Source organism: Pleurodeles waltl, chromosome 4_1 (assembly GCF_031143425.1).
Source record: "Pleurodeles waltl isolate 20211129_DDA chromosome 4_1, aPleWal1.hap1.20221129, whole genome shotgun sequence".
NCBI classification, from domain to species: Eukaryota; Metazoa; Chordata; class Amphibia; order Caudata; family Salamandridae; genus Pleurodeles; species Pleurodeles waltl.
The window spans coordinates 900,148,239-900,167,219 of record NC_090442.1 but is presented as its reverse complement, the minus strand read 5'-3'; positions in this window follow the sequence as shown (position 1 = coordinate 900,167,219).

Below are 18,981 nucleotides of genomic sequence, written 5' to 3'. Positions count from 1 at the left end.
AAGCCACCATACCAATAAGTACGCAGACAACACATCTACCATGTAGGACAAACAAAACATACATCACACTAAACACACATAGACAGGGGAACACAGATGTACAGGCAGCAACACACATGCCACACTATAGCACAATTGTTGCACATAACACACATATATGCACCCACAAGTACATATAACAGCCACAACCTAACTGGCACACCACATTAGGACAGGTGGAGAAATGTGCCCTTTGCATACAGAAGCTCGACCCAAACCATTACAAGTGTCTCCTGGTTGACACCTAAATACAGATCCCACACACATTACACCTAATAATGTATAGCTCAGCAATGTGAATGGCATAGGCCATGTTAATGTAAAGAAAGTCACACATAGGCACAGCCCCACATAAGTCATTGGGTTCAAGCCTCTGGCAGCACCAATATCAAATGCCACCCAAGTGTTGCCATGACCAACTACATATCACCTACACATACCTGACATACCTTTAGTGTGCACATTCACCTGTCTGCTGCATTTAACGCACACATAGGAATACAACATTACCTGCCATGAGAGACCATGGGGCAGAATAAAGAGAAGTTGTGCAGCACCTAGTCAAGTGCCATCTCACATGTGCTCTTTAGCTCCCCTATGTAAAAGATTGGTGTGCCCCCTCCCAATGCCTTAACTGCACATGTGTGCAAAGTGTCTGTGATAAATCTTGTATAGGAACTTTGGAGATTCCACCCTAGTAGCACTCTAGTACACTTGATAGCTGCCACAGTCATCATATGCAACAAAGTGTCGCTATGTGTTACACTGCATGCGTAGTGCCAGATGTTAACATGGAGGCCAGCGTTTGGCTTTGTAGGGCTACCATGGTGTCTGTACATATGACCTCACTGTGGTGCAAGAAGGTGGAAGGTTCCATGAACAATAGGACACTGACACAAATGTGGACAACACAACACATACTTGCAATGGCTGAACCATCAATTTGGATTGAATATTACAATCCCAGGTACCTGAGCCACAACCCAATATTGTCATGTCCATCAACACAGACCTATGAAACCATTTCACAAAACAGTAACATACACTATACCAGAAGCAAATCTGAGTCACCACTGCACCTAAAACTAACAACTGCCAAGGTACATACCAAACCACTATCAAGCATTACAATACATCTTCTCTCATTCCTTGGCAGCCGACAAAGGTTAGGGTATATAGCCATGGGTGATGACTCCATTTGGCAATCCCACAATGTTGGAAGAATGTGCTTTTATTGAAGGGCACAGAAGAACACAAAATGTGGTTGAGAGAACATTTGGGCTTTTGAAGTCAAGGTTCAGGTGCATGGCCCTGACAAGAGGAAGCCTGTTGCATGCTCCACCACAGGTATGTAAGATGATACTGGTATGTGCAATCTTGCATAATATATGTATATGGACCAATGTTCCGTGGGATGAACAGGTAGATGTCCCCAAAAAGGAGGAGGATGACAATGGTTCAGCAAATTTGAAGGGGGAACTACAAAACACTGCTGCAGGAGACTACAAATTATATAGAACTTCTACACATAGTCACTGTACAAATATTATCACTTTGTAAATATCACTAATAAATTACTTGGCATCTGAATCTCCATGGTCTAATCATTCTCCACTACAGATACCATTGAAATGTAACTCATACCTCAGGGAGCAGGAAAGAAACATAACAGTTTCAAGTATGGTTGCAACATCGTTTGTGATTTAAGAGGGTCTAGTACCATCATAGGGGTGCTGAAGGAAGTATCCAACACTAGGAGGGACACTGTGGCACTACAAGAGGCCCCTGACACTAGCATGGATGATGAACTGCCCACCACCTCCGCCGGCGCTAGTGGACAGGACGCCCGAAAAGGATCACCACACCAGCACCCCACCCCCTGCAGAGGGAGGACCACCCCATAACCGGTCCCTGAGATCCAGGAACAAAACAGAGCACGATGCCAAGACCCCCGCCAAGAAATGAGACCACCCTGATTGTCATCCTAATGTTCCACTTTGTCACCCTGTCCATACTTAAACTGCCCCAGCTCCACTTCCTATGCCCATATGGGCAACGCACCTGTGAGACTAATAGACTAGACTCTGCCATGGACATTCCTCCACCATCACCCCTCACCATTTTACTAGCCCTTCCAATATTGAGCACTTAAATAAACACACTTAAAGCACAAAACAATCTGGAGTCTGTCTGTGCTTTCGAAATAGTGTATTAGCAATTACTGTGACAAAATGCTCTTTCAATTGTAATGTCAACATACCTATGTAACAGAGCTCTAGTCCATGAGGAATCTAAGCAGATGTCACATAGTGGGACCCACATCTGTGAAATCATAAGGGAAAGTGACAACTCAGTGACCATACACTGGGTGAAAACGACAGGCAGTAGAGAAGTAGTACATGTAGTAGGCAGGTCTGTTCTCTTACCTGTGTCTCACTGGAAATATTTCTGGATCACTGAGTCCCTGTTGTTCATGTCTTCTTCCTCTGCTTCCTCCTCTTCACTGTCCACAGGCTCCACAGCTGCAACAACACCGCCATCTGGACCATCCTCCTGCAGAAAAGGTGCTTGTCACAAAGCCAAGTTGTGAAACATACAGCAGGCCATGATGATCTGGCACACCTTCTTTGGTGAGTAGAATAGGGATCCACCTGTCATATGGAGGCACCGGAACCTGGCCTTCAGGAGGCCGAAGGTCCGCTCGATCACCCTCCTAGTTCACCCCTGGGCCTCATTGTAGCGTTCCTCTGCCCTTGTCCTGGGATTCCTCACTGGGATCAGTAGCCATGACAGGTTGGGGTAACCAGAGTCACCTGCAAATGGCGAGGGACAACTGTTAGACACGCACTAAACTGGAGGGATATCCCCAGACCCAGACAACCATTCCCACTGTCTTGCTCCCAGGTGCTCACCTAATAGCCACACACAGTGCCTCTGGAGTTGACCCATCACATAAGGGATGCTGCTGTTCCGCAGGATGTAGGCATCATGCACTGAGCCTGGGAACATGACATTCACATGGGAGATGTACTGGTCTGCCAAACATTCCATCTGTACATTCATCGAATGATAACTCTTCCGGTTTCTGTACACCTGTTCACTCCTGTGGTGGGGGGACCAAAGCCACATGGGTCCCATCAGTGGCACCTATGATGTTGGGGATGTGTCTCAGGGCATAGAAATCACCTTTCACTGTAGGCAAATCCTCCACCTGAGGAAAAATGATGTAGTTCTGCATGTGTTTCAAAAGGGCAGACAACACTCTGGACAATACGTTGCAAAACATAGGCTGAGACATCCCTGATGCTATGGCCACTGTTGTTTGAAAAGACCCACGTTCAAGGAAATGGAGCACTGACAACCCTGCACTTGAGTGGGGATTCCTGTGGGATGGCGGATTGCTGACAACATGTCTGGCTCCAACTGGGTACACAGTTCCTGGATTGTGGCATGGTCAAGCCTGTATGTGATAATCACATGTCGCTCCTCCATTGTCAACAGGTCCACCAACGGTCGGTACACCGGAGGATGCCGCCATCTCCTCACATGTCCCAGCGGACGGTGCCTATGAAGGACAACAGTGAGCACAGAGTCAAACTACTCAGAGGTACGTACCCACAGTTTACACAGAACACTATTCATACACAAAAGGTGGCCTGTATGTGTGTTGAGTCTAGGCCTAGGTATGTGTGACGCAGTTGAAAATGAAGCCATGTGGGCCCCTGAAATGGCAGCTGCCTGACCTCTAAAGTGGGACAATGGGATGTGGGGTAACTGCGCTGGCGTTGTATACCGTTGCGGTAGGCGGTCAAAGACCGCGGCGCAATGCTGCATTGGTTAACATTGGACCCTGTGGGTCCCAGGAGCCAATGACGATGTACGCTGGCAGTGATGGTATGCACCGCTGTGGACGTGACCGCCATTTCCTATCTGTTCAATCACTCAATGCATGTGCTGCTGTGACCTCGGTCTGGAAGAGACAATGGCTTGAGTGTCTGGGGAAAGGGCCCCTGCCTTCACATCGGAGGAGTTGGAGAAACTCGTGGATGGGGTCCTCCCCCAGTACACGCTACTCTAAAGGTCCTCCAGACAAACAGGTAAGTACACAGGGAGCATGTTGTATGGGCTATGCCTGTGTGGAGAAGGCTGGATGTAAGAAGGAAGGGGGGAGAGTGCTGCGTGCATGAAAGACGGTGAATGTATGGGCCACATGGCAAGGGTAGGGATGGGGGCCAATCAGTTTGACGGTGCAGTTGGTAATAACTTCTCTTTTTCCCCTGTACATTTCATGCAGGTCAGCGCCCACCAGAAAAAAGATATTTGGCGTGCCATCGCCAAGGACGTCCGGACCCTGGGGGTCTACCATAGACGGAGCACCCACTGCCGGAAAAGATGGGAGGACATTCGCCGCTGGAGCAAGAAGACGGTGGAGGCTCAGCTGGGGAAGGCCTCCCAACGTGGGAGGGGTGCCCGTCGCACCATGACCCCCCTGATGTTCAGGATCCTGGCGGTGGCCTACCCGGAGTTGGATGGGCGCTTGAGGGCATCACAGCAGCCACAAGGGGGTGAGTACACTCTCATTCTGCTGACTTTGCGCGCAGTGGAGGTGTCTGGGTGGGGGAGGTCGGCTGTGGGTTTCCATAGGCCAGGGCGCGTTCCGCAGGCAAGGCCCCTCCGTAAGGCAGACCTTGTGGTACCCCACCCGGCATCCCACCTTACCTCTGTAGAGTGACAACTACACCTAGTCATGCCCCTGTGTCATCTATGTGTGCATATGTTGTCCATAGCCTTGTAGGCCATTTCCTAGGAATTGAACAGTGGAGCCCAAGAGCGCGGCATAGTGCAGGGGGCTTCTATGTCTGTCGTGTCCGCCAACGGTAGCGGTAATGCATGCACTCAACATGTCTTTCTTCTGTCGTCGTCCCCTTTTTGTGGTCTCCCTGTTCTTGTGTGCATTAGCATCATCAGGCGGAGGAGCAGTGGCACCGGAGCACCAGGGGGCTGCATCCCACATGGCCATGGAGGGCCACACTATGGGATCGGACTTCACCAGTGGGACGGAGTGCGAGGGGAGCTCCACGGCGGGGACAGGAGCTGACACCAGTGACACGGACTCGTCCTCTGATGGGAGCTTCCTTGCGGTGGCGGCAACATATGTGCCACCCCCATCTACAGGTACAGCCGCCACCCCCCTTCCAGTACCGCCCTCCCAGCAGCCCCTCAGCCTTCTCCCCGTGCACACTCACCCAGGACGGTGGGCATCACCTTTGCCCCAGGCACCTCAGGCCCCGCCCCAGTAACCCCTGCTGCCCTCAGTGAGGAGGCCATTAACCTCCTCAGGTCCCTCACTGTTGGGCAGTCTACCATTTTGAATGCCATCTAGGGTGTAGAAAGGCAGTTGCAACAAACAAATGCATTCCTGGTGGGAATTCATTCTGGTCAGGCGGCCCTTCAGCGAGCTTTTCAGACTCTGGCCTCGGCACTGATTCCAGCCATTGTCCCTGTGTCTAGCCTCCCCCCTCCAACTTCCTCCACCCCGACCCAATCCCCTGTACCTCAGCCTATCCCAAGCACACCTACAGACCAGCATGCACACACCTCAACACACAAGGGAAGCTCAGCCAAACATAAGCACCACACATCCCACAGGCACTCACACAAGCATCACACACATGCAGACACACCAACATCCACTGCCTCCACTGTGTCCCCATCCTCCTCATCTCCCTCCTCCCTCCCAGTCTCGTCTACACTCACACCTGCATGCACTACCTTTACAGCCACTACGTCCCTCTCCAGCACACCCACCAGCATACCCCACTCACGTGCAGTCACCACCCCCACTACCATTCAAACGTCCCCTGTGTCCTCTCTCAGTTTGTCTGTGATGCCCCCTCCCACCCAACAGTCATCCACCTCACGACAGCCTCCAGCACATGCACCTTCACCCAAAGTCAGCAAACGTACACCTCCTACAACCACTACCTCTTCTTCCACTCCCAAACCCCCTCCTGCTACCCATCCCAGTGTGTCCAAAAAACTTTTCCTGTCCAACCTTGACCTCTTTCCCACACCTCCCCAACCCCGTCCGTCTCCTAGGTCCCGAACTAGCAACTCAGCTACAACATCTCCCGGACTAGTGGTGACTGTAGTCACTGTAATTCAGAGTGCACCGGCCACCAGGGCAGCCAGTGTGGCACTGAGCCACAGCACAGACAGTCCCCCACCTGTGAAGCATCAGAAGTTGGCCAGTGCCCGGCAGGAGATGGGGAAGATTCCAGCCACCAAAGCCGCTCCCAGGGGTCCCGGTGGGAGTGTGGAGTCAGCTTTGACACCTTCCAAGGTGGGGAAGGGCCTCAAGAAACCCGGCAAGTCTGGGAAGAGCAGCACGGTTGGAGGAGACCACCACCATCCGCGCTGCCCAGGAGGCCACCTCCAGCACAAGCCCAGCTGCCCAGCACAGGCCCGCAAGCACAAGCCCAGCTGCCCAGGACAGGCCCGCCAGCACAAGCCCAGCTGCCGAGGACAGGACCGCCAGCACAAGCCCAGCTGCCCAGGACAGGCCCACCAGCACAAGCCTAGTTGCCGAGGACAGGCCCGCCAGCACAAGCCCAGCTGCCAATGACAGGACCGCCAGCACAAGCCCAGCCGCCCAGGACAGGAGCGCCATCACAAGGCCAGCCGCCCAGGACAGGCCCGCCAGCACAAGCCCAGCTGCCGAGGACAGGAGCGCCAGCACAAGCCCAGCTGCCCAGGAGAGGAACGCCAGCACAAGCCTAGCTGCCCAGGACAGGACTGCTAGCACAAGCCCACCTGCCCAGGACAGGACCGCCAGCACAAGCCCAGCTGCCCAGGACAGGACCGCCAGCACAAGCCCAGCTGCCCAGGAGGCCACCGCCAGCAGAAGCCCCGCTGGGCCATGAAGAACCGCCAGCAGCTGAGTCCCTGCAATGGAGACCGCCGCCTCAAGCACCGCTTCACAGGGCACTGGCATCTCAAGCACCGCTGAACAGGGCACCGCTGCACAGGGCACCGCCATCTCAAGCACCGCTGCACAGGGCACCGCCATATCAAGCACCGCTGCACAGGGCACTGCCATCTCACGCACAGCTGAACAGGGCACCGCCATCTCAAGCACCGCTGAACAGGGCACCGCCATCTCAAGCACCGCTGCACAGGACACCGCCATCTCAAGCACCGCTGAACAAGGCACCACCATCTCAAGCACCGCTGCACACGGCACCGCCATCTCAATCACCGCTGAACAGGGCACTGCTGTCTCAAGCACCGCTGGCCTATGAGCGGCAAGGTCACTGACTCAACTGAGTCCATCACGGGGTGAATGATGCACTCTGGGCACCATGCCCCCTCCAGAACCAGTGGAGACTTTCATCCACTACCTCTGTCCTTAGCAGGATGAAGCACTCTGGGCACCATGCCCCCTCCAGAACCAGTGGAGACTGTCATCCACTACCTCTGTCCTTAGCAGGATGAAGCACCCTGGGCACCATGCCCCCTCCAGAACCAGTGGAGACTGTTATCCAATTGAGAGACTGTGGCTTTGCACTCCTCAGGATATGGGAGTGGGCAAACCACCCACTGTAGAGACTTGAGAGACTGTGACTTTGCACTCCCCAGGATTGAACAGTGGGCAAACCACCCACTTTAATGACTTGTGAGACTGTGGCTTTGCACTCCCCAGGATATGGCAGTGGGCAAACCACCCACTGTAGAGACTTGTGAGACTGTGGCTTTGCACTCCCCAGGAATTGGCAGTGGGCAAACCACCAACTGTAGAGACTTGTGAGACTGTGGCTTTGCACTCCCCAGGATATGGCAGTGGGCAAACCACCCACTGTAGAGACGTGTGAGACTGTGGCTTTGCACTCCCCAGGATATGGCAGTGGGCAAACCACCCACTGTAGAAACTTGAGAGACTGTGGCTTTGCACTCCCCAGGATGGAACAGTGGGCATGTGGCCCCCTCGTGGATTTGGCGTCGTGCACTCAAGCGGCTGAGGTGCCCCCCCCTTTCCCTCCCCCTGAGGTGCCTCTCTGATGCCCCTGCAGTGTTCTCTCTGTCATGGTCGGGGATCTTGCATGGGCCTCGCCCATACCGTGTGGTCCTAGTGTTCCACGGACTTTCTTAGAGCACTACCTGGACTACTATGCTTGGTATATATTTTGTACATGGTGTATATATATATATATATTTCTGCCTACTTGCTTTTAATATATTACAATGGTTACACTCATTTTCTATTGTCTTTGCATTCTTCCGGAGGTTTGGGGGCGTAACTGTGATGTATTGATTTGCATTAGTGTGTGTGTTGTAGTGGGTGAGGGTGGGGGTGTTGCGTCTGTATGTCCCTGTTTTTTCCCTCCCCCCTCCCCTGTGATGTAGGTGCAGTACTCACCGTGGTCTTCGCCGCCGGCGTTCTTGCTCCTGGTAGAGGAGCAGGAGGACTATTGCAGGGAGAATTTGGAGTTCCGGATCCATGGCGTCCTTGTTCCTCGTGGGGTGTGTACAGGTGAGCGTTTTTCCTTCGGGATTCCTGTTTCAGCCGTGTTTTTATCCGCGGTGAATCCGCCCCAGAAAAGGTGGCGGATTGGTAGGTTGTGATACTGTGGGCGGTACATTGTCTCCCGCCTGTCTGTTGGCAGTGACCGCCGCGCTGTTTGTTTGTACCGCCGTGGTGGTCTGAGTGTTAAAGTGGCTGTCTTTGTTGGCGGTTTCCGCCACGGTCGTAATTGCTATTTTTTTACCTCCGGCCTGTTGGCGGTCTTACCGCCGCTTTAACACCGACCGCCAGGGTTGTAATGACCACCATAATGTTAATCAAAACCTAACATTTTTTGGAATTGAGAATATACTTGTGGATCCCAGGGGTGGGAATAGAGAACTACACTTAAGGAGAAGAGAGTCTTTGTGGATTATGAGATTGCAGGCGGTAGAAGAAGATCTCATCACTGACTCAGAATTAGAATATTTTCTTGGGGCATAATAACAACCCATCATGTAAACTGTATATATAATTATGTGTTTATATAACATGCATTAAGACTTGAGGTTTTTTTTTCCCTATATGTGAATATTTGATGCAATATGGATGTTCAATAGATGATTTTTATACAGGTTATACTAATAAGTAATAACAAATATGAGTTGTGACAGAAAAATATAAACTAGTTGTGTAGACAATTATATAATACAGAGTCTTATACATGAACTTGTGCATGCATACACATCTGGAATTGGGGTTAATGTATTGGAATCTAGATATCATTTGATATGTATACAGATGGATTTCCAGAGTACATGAAGGCTAGATACTAACATAGTAGGATAGTGTGAGAAATATTATTGGAACTGAGATCGCATTTGATGTTTGAGTTTAACTTAACCCATTTCGATATCCATGAATGGTAGACTATAAATAGAGAACAGACACAAAACGGACTAGATAACAACATGTACAGCTCACTCGCCGAGCTGGAGACGCTGTAATCAGGTGAGGAAATTCGGTTTCAAATGCTTTGGTTTGGCGCTCCTTTCATTGAAGGCATAAGGCATAGCGGCGGCTATGGGGAGAATATTGGCATTGATAGCAGAAATACGGAGACATATGAAATTTGGGGAACTCTGTGCAATATATCGGCACTCTGTGAAAAGTTTATCGGTAGTAAGGAAGGTGACTATATAAACACTAGGGATTTGGGCGCGCGGCGGAGCGCAATATTCTTAGAGCATATTACAAATAATGGGGGGAGCAAATGCCTGTCAATTATAAGGAGGGAAAATATAAGAACAGGAGCAATGGTTATTTGCCGCTTTTAATTTATTTGGCGCACATGGCGGTGACAAATACCGGCTCATGTACAGGATATTTAATAAATTAAAGTAAATTATGTGAATACATATTGAACTCTAATGGGGAGTTTTGGGGATCTGATCTTGTTCACAGAAAATATGGTTATGCGCTGCAAATATTTATTGAAGACATGGAACATTACAACTGATTATAGATAAGGAGTCATTATAACAAGAGAAGTATAAGATAAAGAAAATAATAGTACAGCAACAACACTTAAAGACAAAGTGGAAACAGATGGATACGTGAAATAAGTCCACAGGTATTTAATATGGGTGAAGGGTTGATATGTTTTGGGTTTACAATCTTTGGGTGTAAAAAGATATGGATAGTGCACCACTGCGCAAAGTCAGTAAAGTCCAGTAACACAACGTTGTCTTTTAAAAATCTTAATTTTTTATTATTGCTTTTTCTTGAACAAACAAGCAATCAGCCAACGCATTTCGTCCTACAAAAAAGGACTTCTTCAGGGCTTATTTTTGCATGGTCTTTAAATTGATTGTCTTTCCATATTATTGGAATTAAATGTCCAACCTATTATTACCCATAACATAAGGGATCACCCATGTCCGTCCCGGTCGGCAAAGAAAGTAAAGAAAGTAAAATCTTTAGGTGTGTGGTAACTTATAGGATTGCACATGTGTATGCCTGCACATTAGAAATTTTTAAGGGCCACATAGGAGAACCAATGGAAGCATTATTAATCTCTATGGAGATAAATCACTTTGACGAATATGTCGCACAGGTGCACTACAATATTCATATTGTGCACGGTTTTTAATGACATTCAATGGGAATGATCATCAACTATATCAAGATCCCACTTTTTGCACAAGAGGTGTTACAAATTATACATTAGTAATGTTACTGTGATGTGAAGATGGATAGGCAAATTTGTTGTATATATATAATTGCAGCCAGGATGAAGTCGCGGGGTACACCCCAGACGAAACAAGCCTTGGCGGCAATTGGCAAGTGATGGCTGGAATACATGGCTGGAATTCAAGAAACAACTAATAAAAGACTGAAAAATCTTATGTGAAATGGACATTGGTTGGATGTGTGCCTTAGAGATATAAAACATTATGACAGAGTGATATTACTATTTTCTTAGAAATATTCTCTGTGTTTCCAGCTGGAGCCACAGGTGTTTGTCTTGTGTATGTAACTGCAATCCTTGATTATTCCCTAGGACCTGATACTGAATCACACTTACTGCCCCATTTCTATTAAGTTTCCAGAGTGATTTTCTGGAGGAGTATTCTGCACATAGATGTTGTGTTTCTCTAATGCTGTGGGAACCTCAAAGACTTACTTGCAAGCAGTCCTTGTGGTATCCTTGTGTATTTATGCAATCAGTGATTCCTTTCCCTGTTTATGCACATTTGAGTTGCTGTTGCCTTCTCTTCTGCCTCTTCTTCCTGTTTCTCTGCCTTGTTTGTGCCTGCTCTTTCCTGGCATATGCCATTGCTTGTTCCTCTTTATCTGTTTAAGATCTTCCTAAGTTGTTTTCTGTTATTTCTTGTCTTCGAGGGGTGTTTCCCTCACAGTCCATGATATAACATATATAACATATCAAATCGGCCGCAAAGGATGCTTGAGACATGGTGACCCTTAACTTTTGACCAAGGTGAACCAGCACAATGTATTGTGAACTCACTCCTTCCGTGGTCAGCCACAAAACATGTCTGAGTCCCAGTCAGCCTCTATTGGTTTAATGGGATTTTTTTTTATTTGAAAAAAAAAACATTCTTACCCTAAATCTAGGTTTCTTCCTTTTTCCATTTTTTCTACTAATTAAATTAAATCCTGTTGGTGGGACTTCCCCCCATTAACGCCGACCGCCGGGGTTGTAATGACCCCCCCATGTTACTTCAAAAACCATAAAACTTACTGTTAGACCTGGCATCCCTGGTGTGATTTCCCCTGTCTTTTTTCCTCTGCTTCCTGTGCTTTCACTGTCTGACAGACTTTGTTTTTGGTGTTTTTTTGAACTCTGGGCACCTTACTACTGCTGACCAGTTCTAATATGCAAGTGCTCTCTCTGTAAACTGTATGTGCAATTAGCTTGTGTGAGAAAACAGGGCTGATTGCAGAGGCCCCATAACTTTTTGCCCCCATTTTCCTCTTTTTGCTGGTGTTTTCCTGACTTTGATGGTGCCCTGGGTACTGCTAACCAGTCCCAGGGCCTGTGCTCTGTGTAAAATGGATATGCAAATTAGGCTAATTATAATTGGCTAAGTTAACCTACCTATAAGTCCCTAGTATATGGTAGGGCATGTAGGTTTAGGGACCACAGCATAGGTTGTGCACACCTAGGTGCACTGCTGAGGTGCCCAGTGTCATTTTAAAAGCAAACCTGCCTTGCTGGCTGCTTTTAAATTAAAGTTATATGCAAATTCGACTTTGGAATTAAAGGTACTTCCAAAGTCTTAAACTACCTTATTTTTACATATAAGTCACCCCTAAGGTGTGCCCTATGTGCCCCTAGAGCTGGGTGCCATGTAACTATAAGCAGGGACTTTATAAAAATAGATTTATAAGCCCTGGTGAGGTAAAAACAGCCAAATTCGTTTTTCCCTCATTGAAGTAAATGGCCTTCATAGGCTAGAATGGGCAGACTTTATTTTAAATTTTAAAGTCTCCTTAAATGTTACAAACCAAGAATTTGGTATCAAATTGATTGTTGTAATAAATCCCACAACTTCCAGTTGTTGGATTTAATATAACTTGTCCAGGTAAAAAGTTTAGACTTTACCTAAAAAGTTGCCAATTTCTGCTCTGCATTGTTTTTGCTGCTGTGCTCTGATTGGCCAGCCTGCAGCAGCTTCTGCCAGGCTGCCTTGATGAGGTGTGAAGTGGCCTGGCTTCACACAAAGGAATGTGCTTGGGGGAGAGAATCTCCCCTCAGCAGATGGTGAGGCAGGAAGGGGGAGGGCTGCCAAACTGGTCTTCAAAGGTAGAGAAGGACATCTGGAGCACCCAGCAACACCCCCACATCCTGCAACCCCAGACAATTAGGTGCCCCCTTGATTAGATTAGGAGAGGGCAGGAGAGGGGTGTGTTTATGATTTTTAGCCACACCAGTGGGTGGGCTCAGCCAGATGTAACCTCCAAAAATCAGATTCATCCATGTTGGATTTTTAGAGACTGTTGCCTTCTGTGGTGGATTTTTGCCACACTTCCCAGGAAGTGGTCATCACAGGGGGACGACCCTGTCCCTGATTGGAGAACCAGGGCCCCCCTGCTTTTCACCCAGGAGCAAGGATAAAACTGGCAGACCTGCCCCCACACCTGAGATCCCCTCCAGAATTCAACAAGAAAGGAACTAAAGAAGAAGAAGGACTGCCCTGCTGGACCCCTGGCCTGCACCTGGACCCTGCACTCAGAAGGACTGCACCAGCTGCACACTTGGGCTTCACCACAAGAAGGACTTTGCCTGGCTTCAACTGGTTCAAGGAGGGACTCCCTGTTTGCTACAGGTGAAAAATTGCTAAACCAGAGTCCCCTGCACCAACTCCTGAAGAAAGCGACCAGCTGACCACTGTCCAGTGGCCAAAAAGGAGTTTGCGCCAGGTGCATTCTGGGAGTTGAAGTCCGCACCCCCCAAGGACCATCACAGAACTTCTGGACCCTTGGGGTGAGCTGTGGACCCCAAAAGAACCTTAAAAGAACATCTGGGTGAAGCCCCAGAAGTTTGGAAAAGATTTGAGAATTTTTGGAAAAAAGCTCCAGAGAGGGACCGACCCCCCGCGGAAATTCTAGCCGGCTTGCCTCAACCGCGACCCGGCCTGACTTCGTGGTTCGTCCCGGTAAAGAAAAACATCCAAAAAAGAGACTAAGTCCGAAGGTAAAAAGTTGACCCGGACCTCCCAGCCATCGTATCCGAGAAGGGCTCCATGGACGTCGGATCAAGATCCAGGTTTACCCCGGTCGAAGGATTTTCATCTCGAAAAAACGACTAAGTCCGAAGGTAAAAGTCTCCACCGAGGAAACCCACATCGTGTATCCGGACAAGAGCTCCAGGAGGTCGGATTCAACTGGCAGGTTCGTCCCGGTGAAGAAAAACTTCAAAATAAAGACTAAGTCAGAAGGTAACTTTTTAACCGAGGCCTCCCGCGACCTGTAGCCGAGCAGGGCTCCATCGCGGTCGGCCTGAAAGTTTGACTTTGCCCCGGTCGAGGTGCAACCAGATGACCCGATTGGCGCTTTTTGTTTCTAAGCGCTAGAAAAGTAATAATTCTTTAAAAATTCATATCTCCGGTTCCCCTGAACCGATTTTAATCGTTTTTGTGTCATTTTAAAGAAAAAAATATAAACTATTTTTATAAATTGGTTTTGGATTTTTAAACTGTTTCCTGTGTTTTATTTAATTACTGTTTTGTGATATTTGAATGCTTTACACTTTGTCTCCTAAGTTAAGCCTTGACGCTCGTTGCCAAGCTACCAAGGGTTGAGCTGGGATTAATTTACTGAGACCTAACTGTACCTAGGTGGAGGTTAGTGGTTTGTTGCTAGGTGTAGGTACCTACCTGCCCTACCAATAACCCATTTTCCAACATAATTGGAAGCAGCGACGGGATCCTGTACTTGTGTTCAATATCACGTTACAGTTTTAGGTAAAACAAATAAAAAATCCTTTAAATTGTCCTAGTGCAAAAATTGTTTTTAATTGTTAATTTGGATTAATTTCAATTATTGAATTTTTGTAATTTTTCTAAATTCTTGTTTCCAATTTTTGCAAAAAGTTTTTGTTGACACAAAACTAGGGAACCATGGAGCTTGATCTGGCTAGCCTACCCACACTGACAGTAGTCCAGCTTAGGGGGTTGTGTATTGAAAGAGGGTTGCCTGCAACCACTGATCTCAGGAAGCAAATCCTGATCACATCCCTGACAGCATGGGCTGAGGCCCAAGAGGTAGAGTCAGAAGAAGCTCCAGAGGAGGGAGAAAGAAGGGAGGATGCAAGCTCTAACCACTCAGGGGAGGGAAGGCATCTGAGCCCAAGTGAGGATGAGGAAGAACGGTCCTCAGTAAATACAGTCACTAGGGGCAGATCCAAAGCTAGTGGTGGGAAGGGGGTCCTTTCAGGAGGAGGGAACCCATCCATCAGAGAAAGAGAGCTGGAGGCCCAGCTAGCATACATAGCTTTGGAAGCAGACAAGCTGGCCCTAGAAAAGAAAAAGTGGGCATACAAAGAGAAAAGAGATGGAGGCAGCGATAAAGAAGCTGAGGTGTCCATGGGTGGGGGAGTTTGCCCCAGATTACCCAAAGGGGTGGTTCCTGCCTATGTAGAGGGGGATGACATAGATAAGTGGCTGGGGGCCTTTGAGAGGGCACTCCAAATGAGAAGGGTTAGGCCTCAATACTGGGGTTCCCTTTTGTGGGAGTTGGTCCCCAACTCAGGGAGGGATAGGCTTCTGACCTTAAGGGGGGAGGAGGCAGATTCATACCCTAGTATGAAGAGGTGCTTAGCCAAGAAGTTTGGTCTGACCCCAGAGCAATATAGAATGAAGTTCAGGGACACCCAGAAGGTCAGTACCCAGTCTTGGGTTGACTTTGTGGACATTTCACTAAAGGCACTAGGGGGCTGGATTATTGGTAACAAAGTAGATACTTATGAGGGGTTATACAATCTGATCATGAGAGAGCACATCTTGACCAATTGTACCCAAGAAAGGTTACGCCAGCATCTAGTGGACTCTAAGCAGACCAACCCTAGAGAGCTAGGGGAGGCAGCTGATGAGTGGTTGAGAACCAGGGTGGTTGTCAAGTCCCAGGGGGGAGACTCCAAAAAGGGGGGGCAGGTCCCCAAAAACCTAAGGAGGGAGGTGGTAAGCCCACCACAGAGACTCCCTCTGTACCCCAGAACCCTAAGAAGGAGGAGAGTAAATCCCACTCCCACTCTGACCAGCAGAGACAGTTAGACCCAGGGTTAAAAAAGCTCTTGGACAGTAGGGCTTGCTTTGACTGTCAGCAGACAGATCACTTCAGAGGAGATGCAGCCTGTCCAAAGAAGGTGGTTAACACTGGGCTGTCCAGTGTAGCCATAGAGGAGGATTCCTCAGATGATGAAGTCCTCCTAGCATTGAGCTGGGAGACAGGACCAGATGGTAAGCTGGTGATCCCTGAGGGTGGAAGTAGGCACTTCCACCCCATTCAGGTGAATGGGATCCTTACCACTGGCCTGAGAGACACCTGTGCCAGTCACACGATAGTGAGTGACCGGTTAGTGACCCCAGACATGTAAGTCCCAGGAGAGACAAGGAAAGTCAGGATAGCCACAGGGGAGGTCACCTCCAAACCTGTAGCCATAGTGCCCCTAGAGAGGGAGGGTATCCTTGACTGGATTAGGGTGGTAGTCAGTGCTGACCTTCCCCTAGATTGTATCCTGGGCAATGACCTCCCAGAGGTGAGTCTGGTCACAGATGGGGTGGTCGCCCAGGGCGCCCCCCCAACCCAAAGTCCTGGGGAGTCAGTCCCTACAGTTAGGAGACAGGGGTCCCCAAGAAAAGGAAAGAAGAAAAGGAAGGGTAGGCCACTCTTACAGAGAGTTCCAGGGAGCCAAGGGCCTTCTGCCCCAGTAAGGGGGGAGCCCAGAGTTGGCACTGGTGAGGCCTCACCTGACCCCAAGGAAGTCCTGAGTAGTCAGGCAGCTGTCCAGATGCAAGGTGTTGCCCCTGCACTGACAGAAGGGAGAGTGGAAGGAGGGTGTCTGCCACAGGAGGTGGTAGCCCCCCACTCTAGACAGCAAGAGGGGTGCCAGGACCCCAAAGTTGCCCCTAAAGCAGCTCAGCCACCTGTCAGTGGAGAGCTTAGGGTGTGGTTCTGGGTACTGACAGCTGTCAGTAGCCTCTGCTGGGTGCTAGCCTTCCTGGCAGCAATGTACTTGGCCTGGGAGGCAGACCCCAGGGCCAATAGCAAAGTAGGCCCCCTGACCCTATTGGTCATGGTGGGGTTGCTCAAGTGTTGGGTGACCTCTTTGGGTAAGCTAGGTGTTGCTCTAGCAAAGTTTGGAGTAGGGGAGGTGGGCACCTCACTACCCAAGTTGGCAGAGAGAAAGGAGGAAGACCCCCCCTAGAGGAAAGTTTCAGTTTGAGTTGGGTCCTTTGACTGTTGGGATGGCTTCACTACCCATAGGGAGTGACCCTCACAGGAGGATATAAGGCAGAGTAGGCCCTGCAAAGGGACAGCCAGTTTTCTTCACTGTCTTCCTCGCCTAACAAGCCAGGAAGACTCTCCCAGGGTTGGGCTGAGTCTCCTGGGCGTGTGGGCTGGGGGGGGTTGTGTGAGAAAACAGGGCTGATTGCAGAGGCCCCATAACTTTTTGCCCCCATTTTCCTCTTTTTGCTGGTGTTTTCCTGACTTTGATGGTGCCCTGGGTACTGCTAACCAGTCCCAGGGCCTGTGCTCTGTGTAAAATGGATATGCAAATTAGGCTAATTATAATTGGCTAAGTTAACCTACCTATAAGTCCCTAGTATATGGTAGGGCATGTAGGTTTATGGACCACAGCATAGGTGGTGCACACCTAGGTGCACTGCTGAGGTGCCCAGTGTCATTTTAAAAGCAAGCCTGCCTTGCTGGCTGCTTTTAAATTAAAGTTATATGCAAATTCGACTTTGGAATTAAAGGTACTTCCAAAGTCTTAAACTACCTTATTTTTACATATAAGTCACCCCTAAGGTGTGCCCTATGTGCCCCTAGGGCTGGGTGCCATGTAACTATAAGCAGGGACTTTATAAAAATAGATTTATAAGCCCTGGTGAGGTAAAAACAGCCAAATTCGTTTTTCCCTCATTGAAGTAAATGGCCTTCATAGGCTAGAATGGGCAGACTTTATTTTAAATTTTAAAGTCTCCTTAAATGTTACATACCAAGAATTTGGTATCAAATTGATTGTTGTAATAAATCCCACAACTTCCAGTTGTTGGATTTAATATAACTTGTCCAGGTAAAAAGTTTAGACTTTACCTAAAAAGTTGCCAATTTCAGCTCTGCATTGTTTTTGCTGCTGTGCTCTGATTGGCCAGCCTGCAGCAGCTTCTGCCAGGCTGCCTTGATGAGGTGTGAAGTGGCCTGGCTTCACACAAAGGAATGTGCTTGGGGGAGAGAATCTCCCCTCAGCAGATGGTGAGGCAGGAAGGGGGAGGGCTGCCAAACTGGTCTTCAAAGGTAGAGAAGGACATCTGGAGCACCCAGCAACACCCCCACATCCTGCAACCCCAGACAATTAGGTGCCCCCTTGATTAGATTAGGAGAGGGCAGGAGAGGGGTGTGTTTATGATTTTTAGCCACACCAGTGGGTGGGCTCAGCCAGATGTAACCTCCAAAAATCAGATTCATCCATGTTGGATTTTTAGAGACTGTTGCCTTCTGTGGTGGATTTTTGCCACACTTCCCAGGAAGTGGTCATCACAGGGGGACGACCCTGTCCCTGATTGGAGAACCAGGGCCCCCCTGCTTTTCACCCAGGAGCAAGGATAAAACTGGCAGACCTGCCCCCACACCTGAGATCCCCTCCAGAATTCAACAAGAAAGGAACTAAAGAAGAAGAAGGACTGCCCTGCTGGACCCCTGGCCTGCACCTGGACCCTGCACTCAGAAGGACTGCACCAGCTGCACACTTGGGCTTCACCACAAGAAGGACTTTGCCTGGCTTCAACTGGTTCAAGGAGGGACTCCCTGTTTGCTACAGGTGAAAAATTGCTAAACCAGAGTCCCCTGCACCAACTCCTGAAGAAAGCGACCAGCTGACCACTGTCCAGTGGCCAAAAAGGAGTTTGCGCCAGGTGCATTCTGGGAGTTGAAGTCCGCACCCCCCAAGGACCATCACAGAACTTCTGGACCCTTGGGGTGAGCTGTGGACCCCAAAAGAACCTTAAAAGAACATCTGGGTGAAGCCCCAGAAGTTTGGAAAAGATTTGAGAATTTTTGGAAAAAAGCTCCAGAGAGGGACCGACCCGCCGCGGAAATTCTAGCCGGCTTGCCTCAACCGCGACCCGGCCTGACTTCGTGGTTCGTCCCGGTAAAGAAAAACATCCAAAAAAGAGACTAAGTCCGAAGGTAAA